Raw genomic sequence first — 20936 nt, forward strand, 5'->3', positions numbered from 1 at the left:
GTCACTTAGCGCGTTCGGCTGCTAACCGAGAGATGGTGGTTCGAATCCATCTATGGCGATTTATTATGTAAATAAAAAACTAAAATATTATTGCAAAGTAACGATATTGCAACTGCTACTTGTGTTATGTGTATTTATAAAAATACTAAGCAGCCTCCGTGGCGCAATCGGCTAGCGCGTTCGGCTGTTAACCGAAAGGTTGGTGGTTCGAGCCCACCCGGGGGCGATTAGTATTTTGTTGCTGTAAGTATATTACTAATATGTATTGTAGTGGTATTAATAAAAAACTAAAGAAGCCTCCGTGGCGCAATCGGCTAGCGCGTTCGGCTGTTAACCGAAAGGTTGGTGGTTCGAGCCCACCCGAGGGCGATTAGTATTTTGTTGCTGTAATATATTCCTGTACAGAATTTCAAGTACTTATTGTAGCGATATCTTAAAAAAATCTTAGGAGATCTCTATTGCAATATTGGCTGTTCACCTGATTAATTTAATGTTACGATATACTCTTCTCCCGCGACACTACGTTGTTTTGTTTGTGTTATTATTCAATTGCATTTTTAGGAATTGCGAAACTTGTGATAAGTTTTGTTTTGACTTCATTATATTGTAAACTGCAAGTCGAATGACTTACAGTTTATAATATAATGAAGTCCATTTGGCGCCATAATAATGACAAATCTTTTTAAAGAAATGTTTATTATAAAATAGTATACGTTAATTCAGTTAGTTAGTTACGTATTTCATTTCCTTTTCTTAAGCAGCCGAACCATTTTCTAACAGACGAGAAAACTTTTTTCCGCTCTCTAAATTAATTCTTTGTTACATAGTAACCGTTTTATGCACGCTGCATGCTTCCTATAATCAATGTGACATTTACGCTATTAATATATATGATATCGAGTTGAACCAATCGTAAGCGTGATTCAGAGTATTTAATTTTTGAAGCAACATTTTATTGCAAAAAAATTTTTTTTTTCCCGACTAAACAATATTTATTTAACTTCTCCGGACAAACGAAGGATTCGAAATTGATCTCTTAAGTACCATCAAGAGACAATTGAAACTGTTTCATTTCTAGAGAGACATTTAAAAGAAGCTTATTTGACGAATACAACTTAAAACAATAAAACACTTTGTTCAAAACAAACAAATTGTTTTCGGATATCTTATATAAATCCTTTTGTATTCGCTAATTCTAAGCTAAGGTACTTATTAACGGTTCTGTAACACATTTATTTATATAAATAAAAATAATAAATACTAGTGTTACAACACTTACTTGGTGGTGAGCTTTGTGCAAGCCCGTCTGGGTAGGTACCACCCACTCATCAGTTATTCTACCGCCAAATAATAGTACTCAGTATTGTTGTGTTCCGGTTTGATAATACATAACATCTTAGTTCTCAAGGTTGTGGTTCTCACATTGGCGATGTAAGGTAATATATCTTACAGCGTTATTGTCTATGGGTGATGGTGACCACTTTCCATCAGGTGGCCCATAAACTCGTCCGCCAACCATAAAAAAACATCTTTATTAACATAAGAATTGAAAACATTAAATGCTTAAATATATACAAACATGAATAAAAAATAGGTAATAATAATAACTGTTTTAGTAGAAAAGTATGTGCCCCTGTAATTAATTAGTCAAAGAACTGTTTCTAATATGAAAATATGAATATCTCTCGAAATCTATAGTATAAAACAGTTTTGCAGTGCAAAGTGAAACAAGTTTTGAAGTGATATTGTGTCTTTAATTTCTACTTCTACCTTGTTTTAATATTATAATACATAACTCATATTTATTTTGGTATAACTTGGTCAATAAATTCACATAAGCTCGTAACGAATACGGTGGCGCAGCGGTGTGAGACTCAAGATCTGCCGCCTCAGTCGAAGGTTCAAACCCACGGCCAATGCCCATGATAAGATATTTATTTTTAAAATATTTTATCTAATAAAGTAAAATATAAAACATGGTTGTTGTTTGTGAAACTTGCCATACAAATATCGGGGCCAATCAGAAAAGGATTAAATGTATAAACTGTACAAACATGTTTCATTCTGATTACGTTAACTTTACTAATGAATCTTCTACCGCAAGAGCAGCATGGAAGTGTTCGCCGTGCTTATCGGTATCTAAAAAAGGAAAAAATAATACAAATTTGAGCACAAACCGGGGTGTCACTGATACAGACACAAATGACATTGTTTTATCTGAGATAAGAGCATTTCGTGCTGAAGTTAATATTAGGCTTAATGAGCAGGATGAAGCATTGAAAATGTTACAATCAAGTTTTACCTCGATGCGAAATGAATTAAACGAACTGCAAATGAAAGTAAAATATTTAGAAAACAAATCCGAGTGCTCAAGTTCTATGGAATCTAAGATTACCCGTTTGGCAGAACGGAACGAAGCATTAGAAAACCAAATTAATCTAAAAGAGCAGCGAGACCGTTTTAATAATATTGAAATCTACGGCATTCCGCAACTTCCAAAAGAAAATGTCTATAACATAATAATCGAGTTAGCTAATCTCTTAAAAATTAATTTACAAAAGAATGATATCGATCATGCATATAGAACAAGAGTATGGAATTCAGGAAAAGAGTCGACCTCGCCGCCTCAAGAAGAAGTTCAATCTGACGAAGTCTCTTTTGCAAACGTAGTTTCTACGCAAAAAGGATCAAGAGAATCGCGAATTGTTGTAAGATTGAACAGCCGTGAGTTAAAAATTAAACTGTTGCGAGCTGCTAAAACATGGCGAAACGATCGAACGGGTGGTAGTCTAACAACTAGTGACGCGGGATTCAGCGGCGAAAAGCATCGTATCTTTTTCAACGATCATTTGACTCCTATGAACAAACATATTTTGGGTGCGGCAAAACAAAAGGCACGTGAAAAAAATTATGCTTACGTGTGGGTGAAGGAGTGCAAGATATTTGTTCGTAAAACAGAAAAGTCGCGTGCTATTCAGACTTCTAAGATAAATGACATTAACACGGTTATAATATGACTATTTAGAAATAATTATAATATAAAGTTATCTATCATTAGTAAACGTAATCATTTTAGTAGTATTTTTTATATACTTTTTATTAAGAGCGTGATAAATTTTGTTTGTTATACTTATGTGTACTGTTTTAGTGTCATTGAGCTGCGAGATATTATTTTTAACAACATAATGTTTCTCTTGTTCATTTTACCAAAAAGATGAAAAGGAAAAATATTAATTTTAAACTGTCTGTTCTGAATGCACAGTCCCTTAATACCGGTAGAGATGAACTTGTTAGTACTATCACATCATTAAGTCCTGACATAACTACAATAACTGAAACCTGGCTGAGTAGTTCGTCTGAAATAAAATCTTATAAAATTAACGGGTATACTCTAATTCACAAACCCAGGTCGAATACTCAGAGAGGAGGAGGAGTTGCATTTTACATTCGGAATGGGATTCAAGTGAAAGAATTAGGTGTCGGGTCATCTGAATTAGAGCAATTGTGGTTAGAAGTAAAACTTAAGCGACATAAAATTGCAGTTGGTGTATTTTACAGGCCCCCAAAGTGTAGTTTTAAAGTTTTTTTGGATGAATTGGAAAATTCTTTATCTGCAATAGGTCCAACTTATAATTATATATTTGTCACAGGTGATATCAATATCAATTTATTGTGTAAGGATGGCATTAATCAATCGGAATTTCAACAGTTATTATCCGAGCACGGCTTACAACAGATAGTCCGTGATGCAACACGTATAACACCTCATAGTCGTTCTTTATTAGATGTAATTTGTTGTAGTGTTGAACTAAATCCAGATGAAGTAATTTTAAAACATAACGATGACCTCAGTGATCACGCTTTTGTTCAAGCCAGTTTCCCGATTGAAATTTACAAAACAGATATAAGAACTGTAAACTATAGGCCATTTGATCAATTTGATATTGAAACTTATCAATTTGCTTCTTCAATAACTCCTTGGGAATGGGTACTCCAAATAAAAGATATTAACAATATAGTGGATTGTTTCACATCTTTGATGCTCGGTCTATTTGATCACTTTGTACCGTTAAAAACTAAAAAATTTACTGCTCCTCCAACTCCCTGGATAACAAATACCGTAAAATCAATTATGCTTGATAGAGATTGCGCGTGTAAACGAGCAAAGGAAACAAATAATCATAGTGATTTGAATACTTATAAATTATATAGAAATCTGGTACTTTCGACTTCGCGTACTGAAAAACAGTATTATTTTACTCACAAAATTAATCAAAATATCCGTAACTCAAGCAAAATGTGGAAAGAACTGCAAACAATACTAGGTTCTTCATCACAAAATAATATGTTACCAGTTCATCTTTGCGATCCAGATAAAATTAATAAAAGTTTTATAGAAACAATTCCAACAACTGGAAGTAATAAAAATATTAATAATGATCACAGTATTAAGTTTGATCAGTCCAAAGAAAAATTTAATTTTCATAAAGTATCTTCAGAAGATGTACTCAAAATAATAAATTCTATAAGCTCGAATGCTATGGGAGTTGATGGTATGAGCATAAAAATGATTAAACTCACATTACCTTATTCATTGGATGCAATAACTCATATTGTGAATTATTCGGTAGTTAACAGCGAATTCCCATACAAGTGGAAAACAGCCCTGATTAAACCACTTCCAAAGAAAGTCAGTGTTGAAACTATAAAAGATCTAAGACCCATAGGATTGCTACCAGTTTTATCTAAAATTGTAGAAAAAGTAGTATATAATCAAATATCAAATTATTTTGAAAGCAATAATATTATACCACTTCAACAATCTGGTTTTCGTAGAATGCATAGTACTACAACAGCGCTTTTATATATAGTCGATGAACTTTTGTCAGCATCAAATGATAACAGTGCGTGTGTTTTGGTATTACTAGATTATAGTCGCGCGTTTGACTGCCTTAATCATAATATTTTAATTAATAAATTGCGAATGTATGGATGTGATGAGCCCGTATGTAATTGGTTTAAAAATTACTTCTCAGACCGTTTTCAAATCGTAGAGTGCACGGATAGGAATGGTAAATTAACTAGATCAAGTCCCCTAAGTATCACTAGAGGCGTGGTGCAAGGATCTATCTTAGGTCCTCTGCTTTATTCTGTTTATACGTCTGATTTAATCAACTACACAAAATCTTCTATAATACATATGTATGCTGACGATACACAGGTTTTAATGAAATTAAACTTAAATATAGATTTTACTAAAAATATTGACAGTTTAAATGAAGATTTAGCATCAATTCATATGTGGTCAAATTATCATGATCTTATTTTAAATCCACAAAAGTGTACTTTTATGATATTTGGCACAAAAAGACAAATAGATGTAATCCATCGAAGCAATCCTACTATTTTGATCAACAACTGCCCCATCGAAGAGGTGTCTAAAGTTAAAAATCTCGGTGTACTATTTGAAGGATCGCTACGTTTTAAGGAACATGTTCAAGAAAAAATTGCCAAAAGTTATGCTTCCCTTAAGATGATCTACAAATTTAGGCCGTTTTTAAGTATTGCTGTTAGAAGAAGACTGGTGGATTCCTTAGTACTCTCACATCTTGACTATTGCGATGTAGTTTATGGACCTTGTCTGTTAAAACAAACAGAATCTAAGATTCAAAAGGTACAGAACTCTTGTATGAGGTTCTGTTATGATATCCCACGTTGATCCAATATTACTCCAATTTTAAATAGTTATAATATATTAAATATGAAGCACCGTCGTATTCTGAAATTGAATACTATTGTATATAGTCTGAAAAAGAAAAAGTATCCACCTTATTTAGCCCGAAAATTGAACTGACTAAACTCTATGGATTCCGGTAATCACCGCCCCTCCCGTATTTTAAATGTAGTTGTACCCCGTCCTTGCTTAGTATCATTTAGAGGTAGTTTCCGTTTTGCAGCATCAAAATGTTGGAACGATATTCCACCACCGATTAAATTTGCCTCATCTATTTTTACATTTCGGAAACTTTGCAAATAATGGCTTACTGAATATCAAAAGTCGCAGTCAAACTGGCTAAACGCGAGACTACCCACATGATTCCATTACTATATTTACTTTAAATTGTACATTAACAGACAGTTTTTTTTGTTTTTTGTTACAAGATTTTATATGATTTAGTATATTACATTAAATATAAAATTTTATCTCAGGCAGCTCACTACTAACTTCAAATTTATCACAATTTTTTGTTACCCTATATATATTTATTTTCTTCTAAACTTTGTTACTATAAAATAACTAGTTTACACTTTGTGTTGGCAGCATTTGTTTGTAGGTGCAGACTGAAAAGCAGCTTTAAGCTGAGTCTACGACCTTTTTTCCAGCATAGATTAATGTGTTTTTTTTTCTTCTGTGTTTTTTTTTATTTAGTAGTAAGAAATTTGTTAACATCCTCTATGCTTGGCGAATAAACTTCTTTATTATTATTATTATTATTATTATTAATTCACAATTTCAATCAGAGGATTGTTATTTTAATATACAACTGTAAATGTTCGCCGGTTCTCCTCAGATCCGAAATGCTTATTGCAGAAGTAGGTAGTAGTACATTTTTATCAATCAGCATTTCTGACGACCTCCGTGGTCGAGTGGTGTGTACACCGGTTTTCATAGGTACGCCACTCCGATTATCATTAGTTTTCTATGTTGTCTTGGGTCTGGGTGTTAGTGGTACCGTCGTTACTTCCGATTTCCCATCAGAAGTGCTTTAGCTACTTACATTGAGATCATAGTAATTTATGTGATGTTGTCTCATATTTATACAACAACAACAACAACAGCCTGTAAATTCCCACTGCTGGGCTAAAGGCCTATTCCCCCTTTGAGGAGAAGATTTGGAACATATTCCACCACGCTGTTCCAATACGCGTTGGTGGAATACACGTGAATTTTTATGAAATTTGTCACATGCAGGTTTCCTGACGATGTTTTCCTTCACCGCTGAGCACGAGATGAATTATAAAGACAAATTAAGCACATGAATCAGCGGTGCTTGCCTGGGTTTGAACCCGCAATCATCGGTTAAGATGCAGGTGTTCTAACCACTGGGCCATTTCGACTCATATTTATAACGCTTCTATATTTAATAAAAAATAACTTAATAAAAATTATAACTATAGTTATAATTATAACTATAGTTATAATTTTTATTCAAATATAGAATGGAGCTTATAATAACCGAATGGGATAGATAGATAGATAGATAGATAAAAACTTTATTGCACTCAATATCATATAAAATAACAGTAAATATAACATGATTAGATAAAGAAAATTGACAGCAAGGGCGGCCTTATCACTAAAAGCGATCTCTTACAGGCAACCCAACAGATGAGGACAACATATTCTGTAAAGAGGGTAGTGCATAATTATATTATGATGCATACATGTACATACATACATATATATATACATACATACATATATACATACATACCTATATATCTACATAAATACATATATACCTACCTACATACATACATATAAATATAAAAAAAGAGTAGTTACGAAGACATATAATGATGTTTGACTCGACTTTTAAATATATTTAAGGACTGTGACATCCTAATGTCATGTGGGAGCGCATTCCATAATTTAATCGATCTGACAGTAAATGAATCATTATAACAGTGTGAGTGGCTGGGAGGCAGCTGTAGTTTGTTGTCCGATAGAGAACGAAGATTGAGATGAAGAGAAGAATTAGAGCCAAGAAAGGAAAAGCGTTCTTTGAGGTAAGTTGGAGTTTGGGGAAAGAAGAGAATAGTGTAAAGGAGAGAAAGGGCGTGCAAATTACGTCTTTGTCTGACTGTCAGCCATCCAAGTCGGGTACGATATTCGGAAATGTGGTCGAACTTTTTCAGTCCAAAAATGAACCGTATGCACATGTTTTGCAACCTTTCAAGCTTGTCAAGTAGCTCCTCGGATAGACCTAAGTAGCATACATCTGCGTAGTCTAGGATGGGAAGAAGAAGTGCATTCGAAAGAGAAATTTTAGTTTTGATTGGCAACAACTTCTTCCATCTTCTTAATGAGCCGAAAGCTGCAAACATTTTCCGACTTAGACTTGACACTTGCGCTGCCCAAGAAAATTTGTCATCTATTATAAGACCTAAGTTAGTGACAATGTTATTATTAATCAAAGTTGTACCGTCAAACACTACGGGAGGAACATTAACTTGATTAAGTTTCGCAAGCTGTTTTGGATTGCCAACTATAGCTAACTGTGATTTACTGGCATTTAACGATAAACCATATGACTTGCTCCACTCACTAATCGATTGAAGGTTATTATTCATAAGATCGATAGCATTAGCGATGTTCTCAACAGGAGTCGTTAAATAAACCTGCAAATCATCAGCATAGAGGTGAAAAGAAACAGAAAGATGTTTAGTGACAGAATTTATAAAGATTGAGAAAAGGAGAGGGGACAGAACACCACCTTGTGGGACACCCGCCCTGAGATAGCAACAGGAGGAAAACTTACCGTCAACAATAACCCGCTGTTGACGATTTGTAAGATAAGACTGAAACCAAGAAACAGCATTGGAAGAGAAATTTAAAGAATCAAGAATAGCTAAGAGAATGTCATGGTCAACAGTATTAAAGACATTGGAAAAATCAAGAAGAGCTATAATAGTAATTTCTTTGTTATCAATCCCAAAGCGAATGTCATCACAGACTTTGATCAAAGCTGTTGTGGTGCTATGTCCCGGGCGAAATCCCGATTGAAATGGGCTTAAAATATTGTTTAATGAGAGAAAGTTGGAAAGCTGTCCATGGACAATGCGTTCGAGAACCTTAGAAAGGAAAGGAAGGATAGATATAGGACGGTAGTGAGCTAACAAAGTAGGATTAGAGATTTTGGGAATGGGTAGGATATGAGCTATTTGCCAACTATTGGGAAAAATACCTGAATTTAAAGAGAAATTATATAGGTGGCATAGAACAGGAAGAATGGTATCTAAGGACAGGAGTATCATTTTGCGACTGATACCGTCACATCCAGCGGCGTCTGATTGAATACCAAGAATACTCTTCCTGATATCCTCAGAAGTCACTAGAGTAAAAGAGAAAGGAGAAAAATTAGGCTTAGGACGTGTGGTTATGGAACTCAAGGTGTGACATTTATTCGCATTGTCCATGGTAGCCGCCGTGAAGTGCTTATTCAGCGCTTCAGCGTCAACATTTCTTACTTCTAGTGACTGACGGCCAATACCCATCGCATACAAAAAACGCCATACCTTGCCGGTGTTCTTGATGCTAACAGAATTGTGTATATAGTTTCGTTGAGCATCCCTACAGACTTTGCTGCAATGATAACGCAGCCGTTTATATTTTAGGAGATTGTTGTCTGTCGGTCTCCGATATCCGGGATAGTTCTATCCTTGAGTTTTTAGCGCGACCCGCTTCGCCCACATCCTACGCCACTTTTACCTTTAACAGTGAATAGCTCACCGGCTTACTTAAAGATTTAAAAGTCGCAGTTTCCCTTTTTCGTCTAAAGCTATTGTCGTCCTCGCTTCAAGCACTATCATTACATTAAATAGAAGAGGATTAATAAGAACTTTTAATGTGATAAGAAAATGACAATAAATACATTGTAATAATAAAATCTACTTTATTAATAAAGAAATTGACATAATATGTATATAATTTATAACCTATATAACTCAGAAATAATGTTACCTTCGCTTTTAAAAACCAGACCAATAGTTAAGACCAATAGTAAAAATAAAATACCCCCTGTATAACAAATAAAGTTTTAGCTCTTTGTAGTATTAGTACAAATAAAAATATTTTTAATTTATTTACATTAAAGAGAAGCTCCACCATCAATAATACCATCATGTATTATACTAAATTTAAATATATTTATTTATTTATTGTCTTATAAAAATATACATAATACCTACCGCTACCCTCAAATGGATCATCTGACGGTGAGTGTCAATAAGGCATTAAATATTGGTGCTGTAAGAAATATTGACCACTCCATGCATCATCAAAGCGACAAACCAACCTGATTGAACACATTTACTCTGATGAATAGGTGGTACCTACCCAGACTTGCATTAAACCCTACCACATAACAATGCATAGTGTATAAACATTTTCTGATTTTTATTTACAAAAACCAATCCTGGAAAGGAAAGTTGTAAACACGTCATGTGTCACGCACATCCTAAAATATGGGTCATAGCGTATTCGAAACGGTTTTCGTGTATTTATTTAAATTACATGCTAATTTAGTTGGAAATCTCCTTTCATAAAATACGTTATTGTATCATTAGACTTTTACAATCACTATTGAAATAAGAACTATTCAAAACTTTAAGATACTTCCGGTTTGGGGAGGATTTACCGATGGGGACCGGTAAGTAATTAAATATTTTAATGATATGAATAGATCACGGTTTCATCTGTGTCTCTCACACGCAGATGAAGACGTGGTTTGAAACTGGTCATCTTTTTAAACTGGTATAAAATTGATTTGCCTTTTATAATCAATTATGAAACTTTTCAGTTTCTTAACCAAATTTTTGAGGCCAGATCTGCCTCGTCTTTCCCATTATCTTCCGGGTGGATTACACATCAATTAAATATTTATTACTTACTAGTTGTGCCCACGATTTTTGAATTTACGAAAAAAACAAATATTGTAGCCTAAGTTACTCCATATTATATCAGTTATCTGCCAGCGAAAGTCCCGTCAAAATCGGTCCAGCCGTTCTAGATTAGCCGGAATAAACAGACAGACAGACGGACAAAAATTGTAAAAAATGTTATTTTGGTACATGTACCGTATGTATACATATTAATTGAGTAAGAAAGAAAGTAGAACATTAAAAGCGACTATAAATTTCAAATATATGTTGTTGTCGTTGTTGTTCCAAACCATTTTTTTAAATAAAAGGCGACATTTTATGTATTTTTTAAGTGAAACCATACACTTTAGCTATTGTTAAGGTACTCAGGGAGATTGGGTGGTCCTCGTTCGAAGTATTAAGGGGCAAAAATGTAATAAGCGTAGCCATTACTTTTATTCGTGTCAAGAAATGCAAGTTTCATATATGCCCCTGATTGCGTCGCTAACAATAATACTTCGCGGAAGAGCCGTTGTAACGTACGCGAGTGATTGCGATGCTATAAATTGTTTGAGATTAGGGCTGTCGATCACGCTTAATACTTCATAATATTTTAATTTAAAAATATTTATATTATTATATATATATTATTATAGCTGAAAAAAGTGTCCCAAAATAGGGGTGAAAACCATAAATCTTACTCACTTAATGTTGTCTTAAATTTTCGCGATTACACATTGAAATAAAACTAGTTATTATTAACTATTTATAACTATTATATTAATTGAGAAATCGTTGGCGGTAGTTGTGAATAATATTTCTTTTGTTCTCCAAATAATGCCACCTTAGTCTACCCGTGACCACGAACGCTGTAAAGTGCTCGAAACGTCGGGATGCCAAAAAATAATTAATATACGCGATTCAAATCCGTTATAACTAGTTTTATTTCTTGCTCACTTACTAAATGGTTAATGAGAAGACTTTAACTCACTCCAAAATTAAAAATTACCAAAATCTCTTTGATGGCATACTTAATTGAATATAGGCTATTTCAAAGAAAGTTAATTGTAAAAACATATTCTGAGTTAAATAACACATTTTCATGTCCAAACTTCCATGGGTATCGGTAGCAGATTTTATCTTAACATATAGGTATTGAATTGGCATTTTGTTACAGTGACATTTAGCGGCGAGTTGCAACAAAATGAACACTGACAAAATATTTTCCATAGGATAAAAAAATACAAATATAAAATTCAGGAAATTGGAAAAACAGTACTCGAGTTTATTAATCCGTACTAACATTATAAATGCAAAAGTAACTCTGACTGTCTGTTTCGCTTTCACACCAAAACTACTAGACCAATATAAATGATACTTTAGTATACGAAGAGTCTAGAGCCTGAAAGGACATAGGCCAATTTTTAATTGAAAACAAGTGTTGTAAAAAAAGAGATACATTAAATAAATTAATCCATTTAGAGTCACCCAATATGGCCCAGTGGTGAGTCGAGATGGCCCAGTGATAAGAACGCGTGCATCTTAACCGATGATTGCGGGTTCAAACCCAGGCAAGCACCGCTGATTCATGTGCTTAATTTGTCTTTATAATTCATTTCGTGCTCAGCGGTGAAGGAAAACATCGTGAAGAAGAAACCTGCATGTGACAAATTTCATAGAAATTCTGCCACATGTGTATTCCACCAACCACTGGAACAGCGTGGTGGAATATGTTCCAACCCTTCTCCTCAAAGGGAGAGGAGGCCTTTAGCCCAGCAGTAGGAATTTACAGGTTGTTTTTGTTTTTTTGTGTCTTTTGTTTAATCTATTTAATTGTATTAATTACATTATTTCGAATACAATTCCAGTGACAACCCTAGTCGGAGACACGTGTTACGGGCCCTTTTATCGTCCGAGGAACCTTATGAGACTCGTCATGTGAAAATTTATTGTTACGTCTCACTCCCTTTTTATTTCATGTCCAACTGTGTGTGTATGCCTTTATGGGCTTTACTGTTCACGTTATAACGTCATAAGTCAAGTACAATGCCTTCATTGTATGTCATTGTTACATTGAGATATGTATGACTTTTTTGTGTACTATTGACTTTTTATTATATAGTTAGGTGGGCGTGTGGGGCACCTGATGTTCTTGGACGGGTGGGTGGATATATTATACATTCCTTAATTTACCCATGTGTCACCAAACTTGGAAGCCAAAATGTTATGTATCTTGAGCCTGTAGTCACACTGATTTGCTATCCCTTCAAATCGGAATATCTGATAAGTGGGTTTTACCTACACATATTGGCTTTCAGGAACCACCAACTAAGCAAATCTTACTTGAAGTAAAAGTGACGGATTTTCCTTAGACGTGTTGGGTTTATCACGACGTACTTCGCTGAAGAGCAGATGATGCAATGAGTGAGACGGTGCTTCTTGAAAACCACTTAATATCATCATGGGTAAAGGAACACGCCAACCATTGCCATTGGTAAATAGATTTGAAGACGCATGCGAACAGCCATTTGAAATAAGGTCCAAATATTCTTCTTTAAATGAAAAGATATACGAACATATACGAACTAAGTAGTGATAGTTTTAAGAAAAATTTAAATACTGTTTTAGTTAGTAATTAATATTTAATATTTAAAAATATTAGTGTTATTGGTAAGTCAAATAATTATAATATCCTTTTTGTTATCAAAGATTGTTTGTTATCCTATTGTACTGATATTTTATTTTTGTTTAAAATTTAGTCTCACAGATTTTATTAAATGTTTGAGTGTAGTGTTTAGTTACCTTTGTTAACATGTAAGTTGTAAAATGTAAAATGTAAATACCTGTAATGGTGTATCACACTGTACAAGTATTCTTTTGTGGTTTTTCCTAAATATGATTTGTGAATATGCCGATGGTATTTCTAAAGCAATAAATAAAATAAATAAATAAAAGGCCTTAAATCACGAGGGACAGTTAAATCACTTCCTGCTTCACTAAATGCATTTAGAAATGAATTTACATAAATATGCATGCATCTAAAAATTGTTAATTGCACGACTCATTATGCGAAGCAGCAGAGAGTGCTCGACGATCTTTTTTCGCGTCATTCCTCAAACTACTTTTATTATTATAGTCTTGTTAGTTAACAGAATTGAGATAAGTAGTTACGAAATAGTTTGATACGTTTAAAAAGAAAATTTAATGAAAATAATTTCACTAATTTTTAATACTATACTAATATGTGATAGTTAATTTTTCGTCAATCAAGTTTGAAAGGTGAAAACTTCTTGGAAACAAAATCCTAATTAATGATGCTTTTTATACATTAATTTTATTAGTCGTAGTTGTATCGGCCATTTTACATCAGTGTCGCTTAATTTTAATTAATAAAGTATTAAATATGTTTATTGTTTTCATATTAATATAATTGTAGGATTTCAGTTATTTTTTATATCGTTTTAGTTTATTATTACATATTGTTTTAATTACGGTAATTGTCTCTATCTATTCAAAAAAGGGCTTCTTAAGAAATACGGTTACAGGTTGACAAATTAAATAAACAAAATATTTTTCATTTAAATAAGCTGGTTCACTTTTGATTGGTATTAGGTTCCCATCGCGATCTCATTTGCGTTTTTCGAAAGGAAACTGATGCGCTGTATTTTTATTTGAACTTCTGGAAAAGTACAACATTTCATATTGACCGAATAAGTTATGACTTAAAAGTAACAAACAAACACGCAAAATATTAACTAACCATATCATTTTTCAATAATAACATCAGTTATTATTTACATCAGACAAACATCGGATGGAAGATAAGTTTGGACTTTTTAATAAACGTCCACTCCTAAAAACGCTTGGACGTTTTTGGATGAAATTTTGCGACAGAGATCACTTAGAGATATATTACTTTTAACGCAAAAAAGCTACCTAGCAGAAGGAGCCAGCTCTAAGCCTTTATTTACCTTCTCCATAGAAATCAAATGACCATCAATAAATTTAATTTAACCATTAAAACCTGTTAGTCAAATATATTAAACATTACACTAATGGAATTCTCTCAATACTTGGTGTATAATTAATTAATTGAAATAGCAGTATTAACAGTGTATTAACTATTCATGTTACAGTTTGATTATAATTTGAACGTTTATATTTAATTATGATTCAATTAACTGTGCGTAATAAAGTATTTTCTTAATAAATATAAAGTACAAAGATTTAGAGAGATAATTATTTTACATGGCTGTTTTCACTTTTGGTTTTGTCAGCGGAGTGTAATTTAAAATTTCAGATATATATGATTAATGTACTGACCTGTTATTTGACTAAAGGGGCCTCAACATGCCTTTTTTGGCTTATTTTTTTATGTTTTAAGTGATTACCACCGCCCATGTACAGTACGGTAACAGCCTGTTAAATTTCCCAGTGCTGGGCTAAGGCCTCCTCTCCCACTAAGGAGTTGGTTTGGAACATATTCCACCACGCTGTTCCAATGCGGGTTGGTGGAATGCACATGTGGCAGAATTTCGATGAAATTAGGCACATGCAGTTTTCCTCACGATGTTGTCCTTCACCGCCGAGCATGAGATGAATTATAAACACAAATTAACCACATATATATAGTGGTGCTTGTCTGGGCTTGAACCCGTAATCATCGGTTAAGATGCACGCGCTCTAACCACTGGGCCATCTCAGCTCATAACCATGGACATCTGTAACACCCGGGGGCTTGCAGGTGCGTTGCTGGCCTTTAAAGAAGGAGTACGCTCTTTTCGTGCTATTGTGGATTTTCGGACTAGGTGGCACGGATGAAACTTTGAATTTTGACGAGGTGTTTGGATACAGAGAATATTAAAGCTTATCTATATCATTTATTTAGGATTGTTGATCAATTGAATTTGATGGATTATATGTGGACGCAACTGGATTTTAGGATAATGGAAGGTATCGTGTATAATGAAATAGCATTGAAATAATTAATCTTGATAAGTCACTAATGCAGGCTAGGTAGGAAGTGTCATAGCCAACGTTCAGTGATCAACTGAACTAAAAGCATGCTTACCACTCGCTACCAAGACTCTTTACAGCGGCATCTGGTGGCATTTTTGCTAAGGTATTTGTAAAATCACACTAATATAAATACAAAGTAATTTAAATTAATATTATTGTAGGATATACAGACGCCTAATGTTAATATAAATAAAAATATGATACCTATATTATCTATAAGAAAAAAAATATAAACACCAAAGTAAATCTTTCTGAGATGATGACACCCAAAAAGCAAGCGATAGCTTCGATTGAATTTTAGGTGTACTAGGCGACCGCTAGTATTTCATATCTATATTATACAGCTGCTGTAAGCTGTATTATTATATAATTATTTATATCTTATCTAGTCTTGGTAATAAATAATTAAACAATATGTTCAATTATTTTTGCGACGTTTTAATCGTATTTACTGTCATCCTCAATGACGATTTAAAAGTGCCTGTAAAAGTATATTTTAAATAAAGTATATTTCGATTATTTTTGTTTTGATATTCTGTTTATATATTTGATATAAATATGAAAACATAAATTAGGAGGTTTTGCATGCATTAATTGCAGCATTTATTTTTATCGTATTATACCTATATACATTTTCATTACGATTTGAATTATTACGTTTATTTTTCATTTAATGGTAGAAGGCATAAGTGATCTAAGGCTGAGTACATAGCTAGTTCATTAGTTATTGAGAGGAAAACATGAATATAACTATTGTAGCGTGCAACAACAATGCCTTGTATTGTTTTTAAAGAGTATGAGTATTATTGTAACAGGAAAAAGATGTGTACTTTTAATTGGCTCTTTTTTATACAACCTTGTAGCATTCAATATTTTTTAAAGACGATGGCTGCTGTTGTTATAGGTTTGAATATAAGTGCTTTCTAAGGCACGAGAATCAATACACGCCCGAAATTCTAGACTCCGGGCTAAACGCTAGAACGATAGAAAAATTCAATAACTTTTTATCGGTATACGTATTTTAATCCAGGACTTTAGGTAGGCATACTTCTCACTAAAAGAGAACTACACCAACCAGGCAGGCCAACGTCAATAGTCACTACATAGCATGAAACTAAGTCGCTTTCTTTGTCCCTATATCCCTATGTATGCTTAAATATTTTAAACTACGCAACGGATTTTGATGCGTTTTATTTTAAGAGATAGAAATCGAGAAGGAGTTTTTTTATATATAACACATGGACAATTTTGTAAAGAAACACTGATAATTTTAAAAGTTTCTACTATGATGTTAAATCATTGCACCTGTGCAAAGCCTGGGACGGTCGCTAGTTAATAATTAAAGCAAAAAGTGTTTTGACGTTCTTTGAGCTACTATTCCACGTGGTAATCACTGAATTTGTATTTTGTTGTTTATTCATCGTATTTGGGGATGTAAAAACGTTGTCAGGAAATTGTATGATATATGTGTGCGTTCACAAACATATGTAGTTTAATTAAAGTCATTATTAAGAACCATATATCCCTCCAGCCTCTCAGTTCACAACCAATGGTATCGCTGTATGTACCTGTTACCAGTTAATTATTACATCCAAGTGATTCGGTCATTTATGGACAAATTATGATTTGTTTATTATGATACATAATAAATTTATATATTTATACATAATATATTTATTATAGAATATGTATATATTATTAAAAAAAAATGTCAGTGTGGGCCACGTCTCCCAAGAAGACGACGAGAATGATTTCCAGCGAAGATCTGCTGATGTTTAGTATAAAACATAAAACCTCAAAATGTAATTTAATATAAAATGTAAAAAAGGCACGGGCAACTGCGAGCCTGTGCATGTAGTACATTAAATAAAAAAAATACATGATACATACATATTTAACATATAATAATACAGACATAATGAAATCAATAAAAAATATTAGTAAATGTAAATAATTTCAAGAAGTGGATGAAAATAATGAGAGGAAATCTATAACTCAGGTGAAACTATGTCATTTGTGTGGCGGGCCTCTAAACGGCCTCTTTTATGAATATAATCTAAAGGACATTTACGGCATATTAACTATTTTTTTTTACTAAATAAATTTTAAAAACCCCTAATGTGAGGTATAACAACACCACCAATCCACTTTTCTTATGGTGCCTCTCACCTCCTGTATCTTTCTGCTTATCTCCAATATTTTCTATTTTCCATTCATTCAAAATTCCATTCTTTTACTTCACACTCTCGTATACATACACATAGGCCTCTCCAATTGAACGCTACTGAGATCGTTCTTGGGCTACTCGCATCCCGCTTTAGCCAGCCGTCTTGCGTAAGTCGTCACTCCACCGTGCCCGAGGACGTCCTACACTTAACACTATAATTATCATAAATTTCTATCTACTTCTAAGTTACAATAGATTCGCTCTGGTTTCTTGCCCAGGATGAAGAATAAATTTTGAATACAATTTAATTTGATTCCATGGCACTGGGTACAAAGGAATCTATAGTTCCATCATAGAAGAGTCGGAGAAATATACAGACAGAGAAAGCATCTATTTAAATATAATTACTTTTATGCTTTTTCCATAAACTTTGTACTAAAATATCATAGTTATCCTGCTTTAAAGACAAAAATCACTGTCGCTCTAGTATAAGTTTCAAACTCAAACTTTCCCGTAATTGAGATAACATCTACAAGACAATGGGCGTCTGTTTGTAATTCTGAAGTTCAACACAATATATTTGCAAAGCGCGTTATAGGTAAAACAATGATTTTGATATATCGGAAGCACTTGTAGTTTATAATGGAATAATAATAAGTTTATAATGCTTTGAGAGCTGAGATGGCCCAGTGGTTAGAACGCGTGCATCTTAACCGATGATTTCGGGTTCAAACCCAGGCAAACACCGCTATACAATGCTGAATAGATAGAAAATTATGGCCATTTGGTTTTGGCCGCCCTTTGTATTATCATTATCATTACATAGTTGAAAACAAAGTCGCTTACTGCTGTATATCCCTATAAATGCTTAGATCTTTAAAATAACGCAACGGATTTTGATACGATATTTTTTTAATAGATAGAGTGATTCGAGAGAAAAGTTTTTGTATATACACTGATAATTTTAGAAGTTTCTAATGTGATTTCTTAAATAAACAGATTCTGTAGTATATCGCACATACATTGCACTCGTGCATCCCGCCTATTGTATAGATAATATGCATTACAATTTATGTTTTTAAAACTTTAGCGTCCTCCATGAAGCATGATATATTTAGGCTAACCATAAAACGAGTTTGTCAACAATGCGTTGCCTTGCTTATGAATAGTTTTCAGTGTTTAAATTATGTATTATTAATGAACCTTTCCCGAACTCCGTAACTCTATTAAACTATGAAACGGGTTTTGGCTGGTATTTTATCATTATACACCAGTAACTTTTATATTATGCTTGTTAAATAGCTTAGTAGCTTCATGATTTAATTTTTGTGTGATATTTTTTTGTTTATAATTTACATAGCGCCTGTATAGCTGTGTACGCGCCCTCTGAGTTTGTCAGTGAAGAATAATAACACAACACAATACATACATATATAGTCAGTATTTTTTTTTATTAGAAGCCGTCTCTAAAACGAAAAAAAAGTGTTTATTTTTGATATTTTATTATGTAAATTTAGTTATTCTTTACTGTGCACCATTTTTTATGATATGCTGTTAAGTGGGCCACATAGACATAGAGCTGAGTGAAATATTGTTCCGTTTGGCAGCAGAATATCTAAGGATGTTATCTATCTATTATACAAATATCTATGTTATCTATCCAGACTTGAAGACCACTAAGTAAATCCTTTGTTTCACCAATTGGTTCTCTCATGTCTCACGAAATAAATGTTATTTTATTTTGTTTTCTTTTTCATAATTCTCACTAATATATATTTACTTAAATGATTATAAAGTAATATCTATCTTTAAATGAAATAAAAATTCATATAAAACTTTATAGTGAAGATAGGAAGGTATTTTAAAAATGCATAAGAATAAAGTTGTGCAAGTTAAGACGAGTGGACGTTAAGAAAGCATTTAAATAAAAACTTTTTCGTTAAACCTAACAATACATCTTTTAAATTTTTTATTAATCATTTTGGTTCAATTTTTTATTAATCATATGGATTCGAAATTAGAACTTACGAGGTAGATATTTAAATAAGATGTAAAAAAAATGTATACAAAAATGTTGTATGAAAAAACACTTCTCTGAATCGCGCTAACGTTTGGTTCACCGCAATATATATAGGGTCTCGGCTTTTAGAACACAGTTGAGATTTTTGTAACGTTTTGTTTTGTATAATTTCCGCGTGGTAACAAGTGTTAACCGGATTCCGGAAGCGGTTTTTCGATCGTGAGTTTGCCGGCATGTTTACTTTTCATGTCAGAAAATATAGGCAGTGTATAAAGCAACGTACAGAGTACAAAAATAATGTTAAAATGAAATAGTCTAAAACATACATAATCTTTAATAAACATTACACAATAACCCTGGCCTCAAATACTTAAGCGGTTTGTTTACAAAAAAAAAAAAAAAATTAACTGACCTAACCTTACTTGAACATACTACTTTAGGCGCATTATGAGAAAATATGAGTGTTCATTTTTAATATGCGCGAAAGGTGACTTGACTAAGTTCCTACTTGAACCATCAATTAAGTGTCAAGTCACTTGAATTAAACAACTTTACACCTTATTTTACAAAATTAGTCAAGGTGTGGTGTTCTAGCTTTTTTTAAGTAAAAACTTTAACATAGTGGAAAAAGTAAAACGTTTTAATATATTTAACACATTTAATTTAATAATAATAAATATTCCCATAGATACCTTCACTCAAATTATAAAACGCACACACAATTGGAAAGCACCTGGGACTGATAACATCCACAATTATTGGTACAAAAAACTCACATGTGTACATCCATTCATTCACAGCCACATAAACCAATTTATTCATGCACCACACACTATGCCTTCATTCATATCTCATGGAATTACTTACATGGTCTCGAAAGGTTCAGATCCCAAAAATCCAGCTAATTACAGACCTATTACATGTCTTCAAACTATATACAAAATAATAACAGGATGTATCAGTCACTTAATTTATTCACACATTGATCAACATAACATACTAGTAGAGCAACAAAAAGGATGCAGGAAAAATAGTCAAGGATGTAAGGAACAGTTAACAATAGACGCAATAGTAATGAAACAAGCA

At 33.0% G+C, this 20936-nt stretch overlaps 2 non-coding genes across 2 annotated transcripts; both read left to right on the forward strand.

Annotated features, from left to right (window-relative positions):
* The first annotated feature begins 152 nt into the window (after positions 1-152).
* Trnan-guu lies at positions 153-226 on the forward strand. Its single transcript has one exon. It is a non-coding gene; the product is annotated as a tRNA-Asn (tRNA).
* A 69-nt stretch (positions 227-295) lies between these two features.
* Positions 296-369, forward strand: Trnan-guu. The gene has a single exon. It is a non-coding gene; the product is annotated as a tRNA-Asn (tRNA).
* The last annotated feature ends 20567 nt before the right edge of the window (positions 370-20936 follow it).

Source organism: Vanessa cardui, chromosome 19, assembly GCF_905220365.1.
Source record: "Vanessa cardui chromosome 19, ilVanCard2.1, whole genome shotgun sequence".
Classification (NCBI taxonomy): Eukaryota; Metazoa; Arthropoda; class Insecta; order Lepidoptera; family Nymphalidae; genus Vanessa; species Vanessa cardui.